Source organism: Megalops cyprinoides, chromosome 22 (genome assembly GCF_013368585.1).
Source record: "Megalops cyprinoides isolate fMegCyp1 chromosome 22, fMegCyp1.pri, whole genome shotgun sequence".
Taxonomy (NCBI): Eukaryota; Metazoa; Chordata; class Actinopteri; order Elopiformes; family Megalopidae; genus Megalops; species Megalops cyprinoides.
In genome coordinates this window covers 25558189-25572528 of record NC_050604.1, presented here as the reverse complement: position 1 = coordinate 25572528, position 14340 = coordinate 25558189, and the positions used below count along the sequence as shown (strand labels likewise).

Here is a 14340-nt window from a genome sequence, read left to right as displayed (position 1 = left end):
GCTGTTGTAGTTGTTGCAGGTACAGTAGTTGTTACAGCTGAAGTAGTTGTTGGAGCTGCAGTTGTGATTGGGGCCTCTGTAGTGGTTGGAGTCACTGTACTTGTAGTGGCTGCAGTTGTGGTTTTAGCCTTTGTAGTAGTTGGGGCTAAGGTTTTAGTTGGAGCTGCAGTAGTGGTTGGAGCTGCAGTTGTAGTTGGTGGTGTAGTTGTTGTTGGAGTTGCAGTTGTGGTTGGAGGTGCAGTAGTTCTTGGAGACTCTGTAGTTATTGGGGCTGCAGTAGTTGTGGGAGCCTCTGTAGTTGTTGTGGGGACCTCAGTCATGGTTGGAGGTACAGTAGTTGTTACAGCTGGAGTAGTGTTTGGAGGTACAGTTGTGGCTGGAGCTTCTGTCGTTGTTGTGGCTGCAGTAGTTGTAGCAGCTGCAGTAGTTGTAGGCATCATACTCATAGTCGGCACTGATGTAGTTGTTGTGGGGACCTCAGTTGTGGTTGCAGATGCAGTTGTGCTTAGAACTGCAGTTGTTGAAGGTGCTGTAGCTGTAGTTGATGTTACTGCTGTTGGATCCACTGTATTAAGAAGAATAAAGTAATAAATCATGTAAGGTGACATATAAGAGCTGGAGTGAAGGAAAAGTTTAACATGGAACCAACTTCAAAGCACATTTTCTTTCGTGGGGAATGAATCGATATGTTGTGTCTTCAGGTCACAGTTTGTGCCAGAGGAGATGGAATTGATTACTGAGAGCACCGATCAGCTGTATTCAGAAGGTTACATTTGCAGTTTGGAAACAGGAGGCAGCCTGCTTTTGTGTGTGGGACTCACTGAAAAATGTGGACTCACATGCTTATTCTAAAAGTATTGTTGGATCGGGACATTTAAAGATTCTCTGCCTTCATAGCCTAAATTATTTCGACAGTTATACTATCTGTACATTAATGGAAGGGAATTAGGAATTTTAGTGATGGCAGAAAACAGTTTCTAGAATCCTAAGAGAGGTAGAACCCTGATGGAATTTTGTTGTTGACCAGAGCCAATGTCCTTTGATTGATTCAGACAAGTCAGTGATTGACAGTGTATTGCATCTCCTGCTGTTATAAGGCCTACGCATCTTCAGTCCACCACCGGTATCTACAGAGGTGATGTAGCCACATGATTGTAAGTAGACAAGAAGTCAGGAGGCTGGGTTCTAAATACAGTACAATTTTTATACACATTTCTGTTTCTGCTGACAGCTAAAGTATCAAAGTATTCCTGTCCTTCACGTGCACATAGTATAAAGCACGTAATGATCTCTCGAGTGAAGCTGAACACCAACCTGTCTGAATGGTGGATGAATTAATGGGCAGGTTGACCGATCCAGACTCAAGTTGCTGCTGTGCATCTGTGATGGTGGGGACTGAAGACTGGTTTATGAAGATCACATTTGTTTCCACTGCAATTGATCCACGACTGAAGCGAGAGAAAGAGAGCAAGAGATGGGGGGGATACGGTACAGATTTACAGTGATAATGAGCAAACATCATCAATAATTTATAGGTGAAGGGTACAATATTGAGTGTATTATCTAAATTACATTTTCTTTACACACAATACCGAAAATATTTCTCCAAGCAAAAGAAATGACAATTAATGCACACATACATAAGCTGTTAGACCTCCCTCTGACTCCACATTCTCTGATCAAGTCTCAAACCGATCTCATCAAAATGCAGTAAACAGCAATTATGGTTGCATCTCGTCTGGAGAAAACAGTTCAACTGCAAATACAGGCATCAAAATAGTGACAGAAGATTCTAGTGATCCTACCTGAAACTTTTGACAATACACCTGAGGAATTTGCCCCCGTACGCTTTCGTGAACACATGATTCAGCTGTCAAAATAAAACAAAGAAAAAAACATACAAGTGTAACATATGAACTCAATGGAAAAATATATGTAAATGTTAGTCAGTCCAACAGAGTAGTGAAAAGGTCAGTGTCATAGGGTGGGGATGATGAACATAGCAACATGCATTTTAGAATAAGGGCAATGAAAAAGAAGTAAAATGTACATGGGGTCTTTTTCAGTTAGACAGTCAAATGTAGAAAAGCTAGGAGTTTAAACTTTTTGATACATTTAAACTACAAATGCAGTGAAACAAAATTAACGCTATCTTGGACATTTTCTCTTAAATAGAGTAAGAGAAGTGTTCATTTAATGATTTTCAATGATTTGTTTTATTAGCTATATGAAATGATGTTTTAGTTTACCAGCTATTTTATGCCAAACATACATGATTGTAGCTTACTTTTTCATGCATTACAGCTCATTTTTAAACATGGTTTACCATCACAAATATGAATGTTTCAAACACAAAACAGTCATTACATGAATCCTCCTTCAATGTTAATGTAACAAGAAATAAAAACAAACATGAAGAATTTAAAAAATAATATTACCTCAGTTGTAACGTTAAGTTCCAGTTTGATGTACTCAGGTGAGCTAGGATCATTGAGTGCTTCAACAAAATCACCTGCCATTTTGAAGCTGAGAATCAAATACCCCTCGTTTGCTGCAGGGGTCTCTCGAGAAGCTACAGCAGTTGTGGTTGGAGCTGCAGTTGTAGTTGGAAGTGTAGTTGTGGTTGCAGCTGCAGTTGTGGTTGGAGGTGCATTTGTGGTTGGACGTGTAGTTGTGGTTGGAGCTGCAGTTGTGGTTGGAAGTGTAGTTGTGGTTGCAGCTGCAGTAGTGGTTGGACCTGCAGTTGTCGTTGGAGGTGCGGTAGTGGTTGGAGGTGTGGTAGTGGTGGGTGCTTCAGTTGTAGTTGGAGCTACAGTTGTGGTTGGAGCTGCAGTTGTGGTTGGATGTGTAGTTGTGGTTGGAGGTGCAGTTGTGGTTAGAGGTGTGGTAGTGGTGGGTGCTTCAGTTGTAGTTGGAGCTACAGTTGTGGTTGGAGCTGCAGTTGTGGTTGGATGTGTAGTTGTGGTTGGAGGTGCAGTTGTGGTTGGAGTTGCAGTTGTGGTTGGATGTGTAGTTGTGGTTGGAGGTGCAGTTGTGGTTGGATGTGTAGTTGTGGTTGGAGATGCAGTTGTGGTTGGAGGTGCAGTTGTGGTTGGAAGTGTAGTTGTGGTTGCAGCTGCAGTTGTGGTTGGAGGTGCAGTTGTGGTTGGATGTGTAGTTGTGGTTGGAGCTGCAGTTGTGGTTGGAAGTGTAGTTGTGGTTGCAGCTGCAGTTATGGTTGGAGGTGTGGTAGTGGTTGGAGGTGCAGTTGTGGTTGGAGGTGCAGTTGTGGTCGGGGCTTCAGTAGTGGTTGGAGGTGCAGTTGTGGTTGGAGGTGCGGTAGTGGTTGGAGGTGTGGTAGTGGTGGGTGCTTCAGTTGTAGTTGGAGCTGCAGTTGTGGTTGGAGGTGCAGTTGTAGTTGGAGCTGTAGTTGTGGTTGGAGGTGCAGTTGTGGTTGGACGTGTAGTTGTGGTTGGAGGTGCAGTTGTGGTCGGGGCTTCAGTAGTGGTTGGAGGTGCAGTTGTGGTTGGAGGTGCGGTAGTGGTGGGTGCTTCAGTTGTAGTTGGAGGTGCAGTTGTGGTTGGAGTTGCAGTTGTGGTTGGATGTGTAGTTGTGGTTGGAGGTGCAGTTGTGGTTGTAGGTGCAGTTGTGGTTGGATGTGTAGTTGTGGTTGGAGGTGCAGTTGTGGTTGGATGTGTAGTTGTGGTTGGAGATGCAGTTGTGGTTGGAGGTGCAGTTGTGGTGGGGGCTTCAGTAGTGGTTGGAGGTGCAGTAGTGGTTGGAGTTGCAGTTGTGGTTGGGGGTACAGTAGTGGTGGGGGCTTCAGTTGTAGTTGGAAGTGTAGTTGTGGTTGGAGCTGCAGTTGTGGTTGGGGGTGCAGTTGTGGTTGGAGCTGCAGTTGTGGTTGGACGTGTAGTTGTGGTTGGAGATGCAGTTGTGGTGGGGGCTTCAGTAGTGGTTGGAGGTGCAGTTGTGGTTGGAGGTGCGGTAGTGGTTGGAGGTGTGGTAGTGGTGGGTGCTTCAGTTGTAGTTGGAGCTGCAGTTGTGGTTGGAGGTGCAGTTGTAGTTGGAGCTGTAGTTGTGGTTGGAGGTGCAGTTGTGGTTGGACGTGTAGTTGTGGTTGGAGGTGCAGTTGTGGTCGGGGCTTCAGTAGTGGTTGGAGGTGCAGTTGTGGTTGGAGGTGCGGTAGTGGTGGGTGCTTCAGTTGTAGATGGAGGTGCAGTTGTGGTTGGAGTTGCAGTTGTGGTGGGTGCTTCAGTTGTAGTTGGAGGTGCAGTTGTGGTTGGAGGTGCGGTAGTGGTGGGTGCTTCAGTTGTAGTTGGAGGTGCAGTTGTGGTTGGAGTTGCAGTTGTGGTTGGATGTGTAGTTGTGGTTGGAGGTGCAGTTGTGGTTGTAGGTGCAGTTGTGGTTGGATGTGTAGTTGTGGTTGGAGGTGCAGTTGTGGTTGGAGGTGCAGTTGTGGTGGGGGCTTCAGTAGTGGTTGGAGGTGCAGTAGTGGTTGGAGTTGCAGTTGTGGTTGGGGGTACAGTAGTGGTGGGGGCTTCAGTTGTAGTTGGAAGTGTAGTTGTGGTTGGAGCTGCAGTTGTGGTTGGGGGTGCAGTTGTGGTTGGAGCTGCAGTTGTGGTTGGACGTGTAGTTGTGGTTGGAGATGTAGTTGTGGTGGGGGCTTCAGTAGTGGTTGGAGGTGCAGTTGTAGTTGGAAGTGTAGTTGTGGTCGGGGCTTCAGTAGTGGTTGGAAGTGCAGTAGTGGTTGGAGGTGCAGTAGTGGTGGGGGCTTCAGTTGTAGTTGGAAGTGTAGTTGTGGTTGGAGGCGCTGTAGTTGTGGGGGCTGCAGTTGTTGTTGGAGGTGTAGTTGTGGTGGGGGCTTCAGTAGTAGTTGGAGCTGCAGTAGTGGTAGCAGCTGAAGTAGTTGTAGCAGCTGCAGTAGTTGTAGGCATCATACTCATAGTCGGCACTGATGTAGTTGTTGTGCGGACCTCAGTTGTGGTTGCAGATGCAGTTGTGCTTAGAACTGCAGTTGTTGAAGGTGCTGTAGCTGTAGTTGATGTTACTGCTGTTGGATCCACTGTATTAAGAAGAATAAAGTAATAAATCATGTAAGGTGACATATAAGAGCTGGGGTGAAGGAAAAGTTTAACACAGAACCAACTTCAAAGCACATTTTCTTTCGTGGGGAATGAATCGATATGTTGTGTCTGCAGGTCACAGTTTGTGCCAGAGGAGATGGAATTGAGCACTGAGAGCACCGATCAGCTGTATTCAGAAGGTTACATTTGTATTTTGGAGACCAGAGGCAGCCTTCTTTTGTTCATGTAAATTATTGAAATCATGTTGAATCACATCCTGAAATGTATATATATTGGTAGATCAGGACATTTAAAGATTTTGTGCTTGCATAGCTAAAATTTATTTGGCAGTTATACTAGCTATACATCACTAGAAAGTAATAAGAATTTTAGGGTACGGGTCGTAATGGCAGAAAAAAGGCTTCTGGAACCATAAGAGAGGTAGAGCTCTGATGGAATTTTGTTTTTGATGAGTGCAAATGTTCTTTGATTGGTTAAGACAAGTCAGTGATTGACAGTGTATTGTGGCTCCAGCTTTTATGAGGCTTATGAATCTTGACTCCACCACTGATATCTACAGGGGTGATGTAGCCACAGTATTGTCAGGGGACAAGAAGTCAGGAGGCTGGGTTCTAAATACAGTACAATTTTTATACACATTTCTGTTTCTGCTGACAGCTAAAGTATTGAATATTCCTGTCCTTCACATGCACATGGTATAAAGCACGTAATGATCTCTCGAGTGAAGCTGAACACCAACCTGTCTGAATGGTGGATGAATTAATGGGCAGGTTGACCGATCCAGACTCAAGTTGTGCTGCAAGTTGCTGCTGTGCATCTGTGGTGGTGGGGACTGAAGACTGGTTTGTGAAAATCACGTTAGTTTCCACTGCAATTGATCCAGGACTGTTGTGAGAGAAAGAGAGTGAGATGAGTTACAGTGGCTGTGCAATTCTGAATTTCAGTTGCTGTACACATAATACTGAGGCTATTTCGCCAATCAAAGGTAAAGACGATCACTGTACAATCAGCTACACTGGCAGACCTCCCTCTAACTCCACATCCCCTAAGCATGGCTTGATGACATTATCGAAATGCAGTACACAGTACTCGTGGTAGTATCTGGTCTGGAGGCAACAGTTGCCGTTTTAGGCACAGTCATCACCATAGTGACAGAAGATGCTAGTGTTCTTACCTGAAATGTTTGACAATACACCTGAGGAATTTGTCCCCGTACGATTTTGTGAACACACGATTCAGCTGTCAAAACAAATGAGAACATACGAGAGTAATGAGTTAATTCAATCTATAAATGCATGAATACAACAATGTCCAACAAAGTAGTGATAAGGCAAGCACGACGATGTGGGAATGATGAACATAGATGGCAAACAATGAGCTGTATATCGCTAACAAATGGCCATTTCAATTAGAAAACAGTCATTACAAGAATCTTAATTCAATGATAACAGAACAAGAAATTGAAATAAACATGAAGAATTCAAAAAATAATATTACCTCAGTTGTAACCTTAAGTTCCAGTTTGATGTACTCAGGTGAGCTGGGATCATTGAGTGCTTCAACAAAATCACCTGCCATTTTGAAGCTGAGAATCAAATACCCCTCGTTTGCTGCAGGGGTCTCTCGAGAAGCTACAGCAGTTGTGGTTGCAGCTGCAGTTGTGGTTGGAGTTGCAGTTGTGGTTGGAGGTGCAGTTGTGGTCGGGGCTTCAGTAGTGGTTGGAGGTGCAGTTGTGGTTGGAGGTGCGGTAGTGGTTGGAGGTGTGGTAGTGGTGGGTGCTTCAGTTGTAGTTGGAGCTGCAGTTGTGGTTGGAGGTGCAGTTGTAGTTGGAGCTGTAGTTGTGGTCGGAGGTGCAGTTGTGGTTGGACGTGTAGTTGTGGTTGGAGGTGCAGTTGTGGTCGGGGCTTCAGTAGTGGGTGGAGGTGCAGTTGTGGTTGGAGGTGCGGTAGTGGTGGGTGCTTCAGTTGTAGTTGGAGGTGCAGTTGTGGTTGGAGTTGCAGTTGTGGTTGGATGTGTAGTTGTGGTTGGAGGTGCAGTTGTGGTTGGAGGTGCAGTTGTGGTTGGATGTGTAGTTGTGGTTGGAGATGCAGTTGTGGTTGGAGGTGCAGTTGTGGTGGGGGCTTCAGTAGTGGTTGGAGGTGCAGTAGTGGTTGGAGTTGCAGTTGTGGTTGGGGTTACAGTAGTGGTGGGGGCTTCAGTTGTAGTTGGATGTGTAGTTGTGGTTGGAGCTGCAGTTGTGGTTGGGGGTGCAGTTGTTGTTGGAGCTGCAGTTGTGGTTGGACGTGTAGTTGTGGTTGGAGGTGCAGTTGTGGTGGGGGCTTCAGTAGTGGTTGGAGGTGCAGTTGTAGTTGGAAGTGTAGTTGTGGTTGGAGCTGCAGTTGTGGTCGGGGCTTCAGTAGTGGTGGGAGCTTCAGTAGTGGTTGGAGGTGCAGTTGTAGTTGGAAGTGTAGTTGTGGGTGGAGCTGAAGTTGTGGTTGGAAGTGTAGTTGTGGTTTGAGGTGTAGTTGTGGTTGGAGCTGCAGTTGTAGTTGGAGCTGTAGTTGTGGTTGGAGGTGCAGTTGTGGTTGGAGCTGCAGTTGTGGTTGGAAGTGCAGTAGTGGTGGGGGCTTCAGTTGTAGTTGGAGGTGCAGTTGTGGTTGGAGCTGCAGTTGTGGTTGGAGGCGCTGTAGTTGTGGGGGCTGCAGTTGTTGTTGGAGGTGTAGTTGTTGTGGGGGCTTCAGTAGTAGTTGGAGCTGCAGTGGTGGTAGCAGCTGAAGTAGTTGTAGCAGCTGCAGTAGTTGTAGGCGTCATAGTCGTAGTCGGCACTGATGTAGTTGTTGTGGGAACCTCAGTTGTGGTTGCAGATGCAGTTGTGCTTAGAACTGCAGTTGTCGAAGGGGCTGCAGCTGTAGTTGATGTCACTGCTGTTGGTTCCACTGTATTAAGAAGAATAAAGTAATAAATCATGTAAGGTGACATATAAGAGCTGGGGTGAAGGAAAAGTTTAACACGGAACCAACTTCAAAGCACATTTTCTTTCGTGGGGAATGAATCAATATGTTGTGTCTGCAGGTCACAGTTTGTGCCAGAGGAGATGGAATTGAGCACTGAGAGCACCGATCAGCTGTATTGAGAAGGTTACATTTGTATTTTGGAGACCAGAGGCAGCCTTCTTTTGTTCATGTAAATTATTGAAATCATGTTGAATCACATCCTGAAATGTATATATATTGGTAGATCAGGACATTTAAAGATTTTGTGCTTGCATAGCTAAAATTTATTTGGCAGTTATACTAGCTATCCATCACTAGAAAGTAATAAGAATTTTAGGGTACGGGTCGTAATGGCAGAAAAAAGGCTTCTGGAACCATAAGAGAGGTAGAGCTCTGATGGAATTTTGTTTTTGATGAGTGCAAATGTTCTTTGATTGGTTAAGACAAGTCAGTGATTGACAGTGTATTGTGGCTCCAGCTTTTATGAGGCTTATGAATCTTGACTCCACCACTGATATCTACTGGAGTGATGTAGCCACAGTATTGTCAGGGGACAAGAAGTCAGGAGGCTGGGTTCTAAATACAGTACAATTTTTATACACATTTCTGTTTCTGCTGACAGCTAAAGTATTGAATATTCCTGTCCTTCACATGCACATGGTATAAAGCACGTAATGATCTCTCGAGTGAAGCTGAACACCAACCTGTCTGAATGGTGGATGAATTAATGGGCAGGTTGACCGATCCAGACTCAAGTTGTGCTGCAAGTTGCTGCTGTGCATCTGTGGTGGTGGGGACTGAAGACTGGTTTGTGAAAATCACGTTAGTTTCCACTGCAATTGATCCAGGACTGTTGTGAGAGAAAGAGAGTGAGATGAGTTACAGTGGCTGTGCAATTCTGAATTTCAGTTGCTGTACACATAATACTGAGGCTATTTCGCCAATCAAAGGTAAAGACGATCACTGTACAATCAGCTACACTGGCAGACCTCCCTCTAACTCCACACCCCCTAAGCATGGCTTGATGACATTATCGAAATGCAGTACACAGTACTCGTGGTAGCATCTGGTCTGGAGGCAACAGTTGCCGTTTCAGGCACAGTCATCACCATAGTGACAGAAGATGCTAGTGTTCTTACCTGAAATGTTTGACAATACACCTGAGGAATTTGTCCCCGTACGATTTTGTGAACACACGATTCAGCTGTCAAAACAAATGAGAACATACGAGAGTAATGGGTTAATTCAATCTATAAATGCATGAATACAACAATGTCCAACAAAGTAGTGATAAGGCAAGCACGACGATGTGGGAATGATGAACATAGATGGCAAACAATGAGCTGTATATCGCTAACAAATGGCCATTTCAATTAGAAAAGAGTCATTACAAGAATCTTAAATCAATGATAACAAAACAAGAAATAAAAACAAACATGAAGAATTTAAAAAATAATATTACCTCAGTTGTAACGTTAAGTTCCAGTTTGATGTACTCGGGTGAGCTGGGATCATTGAGTGCTTCAACAAAATCACCTGCCATTTTGAAGCTGAGAATCAAATACCCCTCGTTTGCTGCAGGGGTCTCTCGAGAAGCTACAGCAGTTGTGGTTGCAGCTGCAGTTGTGGTTGGAGTTGCAGTTGTGGTTGGAGGTGCAGTTGTGGTCGGGGCTTCAGTAGTGGTTGGAGGTGCAGTTGTGGTTGGAGGTGCGGTAGTGGTTGGAGGTGTGGTAGTGGTGGGTGCTTCAGTTGTAGTTGGAGCTGCAGTTGTGGTTGGAGGTGCAGTTGTAGTTGGAGCTGTAGTTGTGGTTGGAGGTGCAGTTGTGGTTGGAGGTGCGGGAGTGGTGGGTGCTGCAGTTGTGGTTGGAGTTGCAGTTGTGGTTGGATGTGTAGTTGTGGTTGGAGGTGCAGTTGTGGTTGTAGGTGCAGTTGTGGTTGGATGTGTAGTTGTGGTTGGAGGTGCAGTTGTGGTTGGATGTGTAGTTGTGGTTGGAGATACAGTTTTGGTTGGAGGTGCAGTTGTGGTGGGGGCTTCAGTAGTGGTTGGAGGTGCAGTAGTGGTTGGAGGTGCAGTTGTGGTGGGGGCTTCAGTAGTGGTTGGAGGTGCAGTTGTAGTTGGAAGTGTAGTTGTGGTTGGAGCTGCAGTTGTGGTTGGAGGTGTAGTTGTGGTTGGAGCTGCAGTGGTGGTGGGGGCTTCAGTAGTGGTTGGAGGTGCAGTTGTGGTTGGAAGTGTAGTTGTGGTTGGAGGTGCAGTTGTGGTTGGAGGTGCGGTAGTGGTGGGTGCTTCAGTTGTAGTTGGAGGTGCAGTTGTGGTTGGAGTTGCAGTTGTGGTTGGATGTGTAGTTGTGGTTGGAGGTGCAGTTGTGGTTGGATGTGTAGTTGTGGTTGGAGGTGCAGTTGTGGTTGGATGTGTAGTTGTGGTTGGAGGTGCAGTTGTGGTCGGGGCTTCAGTAGTGGTTGGATGTGTAGTTGTGGTTGGAGGTGCAGTTGTGGTTGTAGGTGCAGTTGTGGTTGGATGTGTAGTTGTGGTTGGAGGTGCAGTTGTGGTTGGATGTGTAGTTGTGGTTGGAGATACAGTTTTGGTTGGAGGTGCAGTTGTGGTGGGGGCTTCAGTAGTGGTTGGAGGTGCAGTTGTGGTGGGGGCTTCAGTAGTGGTTGGAGGTGCAGTTGTAGTTGGAAGTGTAGTTGTGGTTGGAGCTGCAGTTGTGGTTGGAGGTGTAGTTGTGGTTGGAGCTGCAGTGGTGGTGGGGGCTTCAGTAGTGGTTGGAGGTGCAGTTGTGGTTGGAAGTGTAGTTGTGGTTGGAGGTGCAGTTGTGGTTGGAGGTGCGGTAGTGGTGGGTGCTTCAGTTGTAGTTGGAGGTGCAGTTGTGGTTGGAGTTGCAGTTGTGGTTGGATGTGTAGTTGTGGTTGGAGGTGCAGTTGTGGTTGGATGTGTAGTTGTGGTTGGAGGTGCAGTTGTGGTTGGATGTGTAGTTGTGGTTGGAGGTGCAGTTGTGGTCGGGGCTTCAGTAGTGGTTGGAGGTGCAGTTGTGGTTGGGGGTACAGTAGTGGTGGGGGCTTCAGTTGTAGTTGGAAGTGTAGTTGTGGTTGGAGCTGCAGTTGTGGTGGGGGCTTCAGTAGTGGTTGGAGGTGCAGTTGTGGTTGGAGTTGTGGGTGGAGCTGAAGTTGTGGTTGGATGTGTAGTTGTGGTTGGAGGTGCAGTTGTGGTTGTAGGTGCAGTTGTGGTTGGATGTGTAGTTGTGGTTGGAGGTGCAGTTGTGGTTGGATGTGTAGTTGTGGTTGGAGGTGCAGTTGTGGTTGGAGTTGCAGTTGTGGTTGGAGGTGCAGTTGTGGTCGGGGCTTCAGTAGTGGTTGGAGGTGCAGTAGTGGTTGGAGTTGCAGTTGTGGTTGGGGGTACAGTAGTGGTGGGGGCTTCAGTTGTAGTTGGAAGTGTAGTTGTGGTTGGAGCTGCAGTTGTGGTTGGGGGTGCAGTTGTGGTTGGAGCTGCAGTTGTGGTTGGACGTGTAGTTGTGCTTGGAGCTGCAGTTGTGGGCGGGGCTTCAGTAGTGGTTGGAGTTGTGGGTGGAGCTGAAGTTGTGGTTGGAAGTGTAGTTGTGGTTGGAGGTGCAGTGGTGGTGGGGGCTTCAGTAGTGGTTGGAGGTGCAGTTGTGGTCAGGGCTTCAGTTGTAGTTGGAAGTGTAGTTGTGGTTTGAGGTGCAGCTGTGGTTTGAGGTGCAGTTGTCGTTGGAAGTGCAGTTGTGGTGGGGGCTTCAGTTGTAGTTGGAAGTGTAGTTGTGGTTGGAGGCGCTGTAGTTGTGGGGGCTGCAGTTGTTGTTGGAGGTGTAGTTGTTGTGGGGGCTTCAGTAGTAGTTGGAGCTGCAGTAGTGGTAGCAGCTGAAGTAGTTGTAGCAGCTGCAGTAGTTGTAGGCGTCATAGTCGTAGTCGGCACTGATGTAGTTGTTGTGGGAACCTCAGTTGTGGTTGCAGATGCAGTTGTGCTTAGAACTCCAGTTGTTGAAGGGGCTGCAGCTGTAGTTGATGTCACTGCTGTTGGTTCCACTGTATTAAGAAGAATAAAGTAATAAATCATGTAAGGTGACATATAAGAGCTGGGGTGAAGGAAAAGTTTAACACGGAACCAACTTCAAAGCACATTTTCTTTCGTGGGGAATGAATCGATATGTTGTGTCTTCAGGTCACAGTTTGTGCCAGAGGAGATGGAATTGAGCACTGAGAGCACCGATCAGCTGTATTCAGAAGGTTACATTTGTATTTTGGAGACCAGAGGCAGCCTGCTTTTGTTCATGTAAATTATTGAAATCATGTTGAATCACATCCTGAAATGTATATATATTGGTAGATCAGGACATTTAAAGATTTTGTGCTTGCATAGCTAAAATTTATTTGGCAGTTATACTAGCTATACATCACTAGAAAGTAATAAGAATTTTAGGGTACGGGTCGTAATGGCAGAAAAAAGGCTTCTGGAACCATAAGAGAGGTAGAGCTCTGATGGAATTTTGTTTTTGATGAGTGCAAATGTTCTTTGATTGGTTAAGACAAGTCAGTGATTGACAGTGTATTGTGGCTCCAGCTTTTATGAGGCTTATGAATCTTGACTCCACCACTGATATCTACAGGGGTGATGTAGCCACAGTATTGTCAGGGGACAAGAAGTCAGGAGGCTGGGTTCTAAATACAGTACAATTTTGAAAACCGTTTCTGTTTCTGCTGACAGCTAAAGTATTGAATATTCCTGTCCTTCACATGCACATGGTATAAAGCACGTAATGATCTCTCGAGTGAAGCTGAACACCAACCTGTCTGAATGGTGGATGAATTAATGGGCAGGTTGACCGATCCAGACTCAAGTTGTGCTGAAAGTTGCTGCTGTGCATCTGTGGTGGTGGGGACTGAAGACTGGTTTGTGAAAATCACGTTAGTTTCCACTGCAATTGATCCAGGACTGTTGTGAGAGAAAGAGAGTGAGATGAGTTACAGTGGCTGTGCAATTCTGAATTTCAGTTGCTGTACACATAATACTGAGGCTATTTCGCCAATCAAAGGTAAAGACGATCACTGTACAATCAGCTACACTGGCAGACCTCCCTCTAACTCCACATCCCCTAAGCATGGCTTGATGACATTATCGAAATGCAGTACACAGCACTCGTGGTAGCATCTGGTCTGGAGGCAACAGTTGCCGTTTCACGCACAGTCATCACCATAGTGACAGAAGATGCTAGTGTTCTTACCTGAAACGTTTGACAATACACCTGAGGAATTTGTCCCCGTACAATTTTGTGAACACACGATTCAGCTGTCAAAACAAATGAGAACATACGAGAGTAATGGGTTAATTCAATCTATAAATGCATGAATACAACAATGTCCAACAAAGTAGTGATAAGGCAAGCACGACGATGTGGGAATGATGAACATAGATGGCAAACAATGAGCTGTATATCGCTAACAAATGGCCATTTCAATTAGAAAACAGTCATTACAAGAATCTTAATTCAATGATAACAGAACAAGAAATTGAAATAAACATGAAGTATTCAAAAAATAATATTACCTCAGTTGTAACGTTAAGTTCCAGTTTGATGTACTCAGGTGAGCTGGGATCATTGAGTGCTTCAACAAAATCACCTGCCATTTTGAAGTTGAGAGAAAAATGCCCCTCATTTGCTGCAGGGGTCTCTCGAGAAGCTACAGCAGTGGTTGGAGCTGCAGTTGTGGTTGGAGCTGCAGTTGTGGTTGGACGTGTAGTTGTGGTTGGAGGTGCAGTTGTGGTCAGGGCTTCAGTAGTGGTTGGACCTGCAGTTGTGGTTGGAGCTGCAGTTGTGGTTGGACGTGTAGTTGTGGTTGGAGGTGCAGTTGTGGTCGGGGCTTCAGGAGTGGTTGGACCTGCAGTTGTCGTTGGACCTGCAGTTGTCGTTGGAGCTGCAGTTGTGGTTGGAAGTGTAGTTGTGGTTGGAGCTGCAGTTGTGGTTGCAGCTGCAGTTGTGATTTGAGGTGCCTTTGTTGTGGGGGCTTCAGTTGTGGTTGGAAGCGTAGTTGTGGTTGGAGTTGCAGTTGTGGTTGGAGGTGCAGTTGTGGTTGGGGGTACAGTAGTGATGGGGGCTTCAGTTGTAGTTGGAAGTGTAGTTGTGGTTGGAGCTGCAGTTGTGGTTGGAGGTGCAGTTGTAGTTGGAGCTGTAGTTGTGGTTGGAGGTGCAGTTGTGGTTGGAGTTGCAGTTGTGGTTGGAGGTGCAATAGTGGTTGGAGGTGCAGTTGTGGTCGGGGCTTCAGTAGTGGTTGCAGCTGCAGTTGTGGTTGGG

General features: G+C 46.0%; 2 long non-coding RNA genes across 2 annotated transcripts; both read right to left on the bottom strand.

Moving 5' to 3' along the window:
• Positions 1-249: 249 nt before the first annotated feature.
• Positions 250-2642, bottom strand: LOC118769654. The gene is made up of 4 exons (XR_005004506.1): positions 2439-2642; positions 1806-1870; positions 1315-1448; positions 250-565 (listed from the first exon to the last, which is right to left on the bottom strand). It is a non-coding gene; the product is annotated as an uncharacterized LOC118769654 (long non-coding RNA).
• Positions 2643-12025: 9383 nt separating this feature from the next.
• Positions 12026-13674, bottom strand: LOC118769655. Its single transcript, XR_005004507.1, has 4 exons — positions 13596-13674; positions 13273-13337; positions 12838-12983; positions 12026-12076 (listed from the first exon to the last, which is right to left on the bottom strand). It is a non-coding gene; the product is annotated as an uncharacterized LOC118769655 (long non-coding RNA).
• Between the last annotated feature and the right edge of the window lie 666 nt (positions 13675-14340).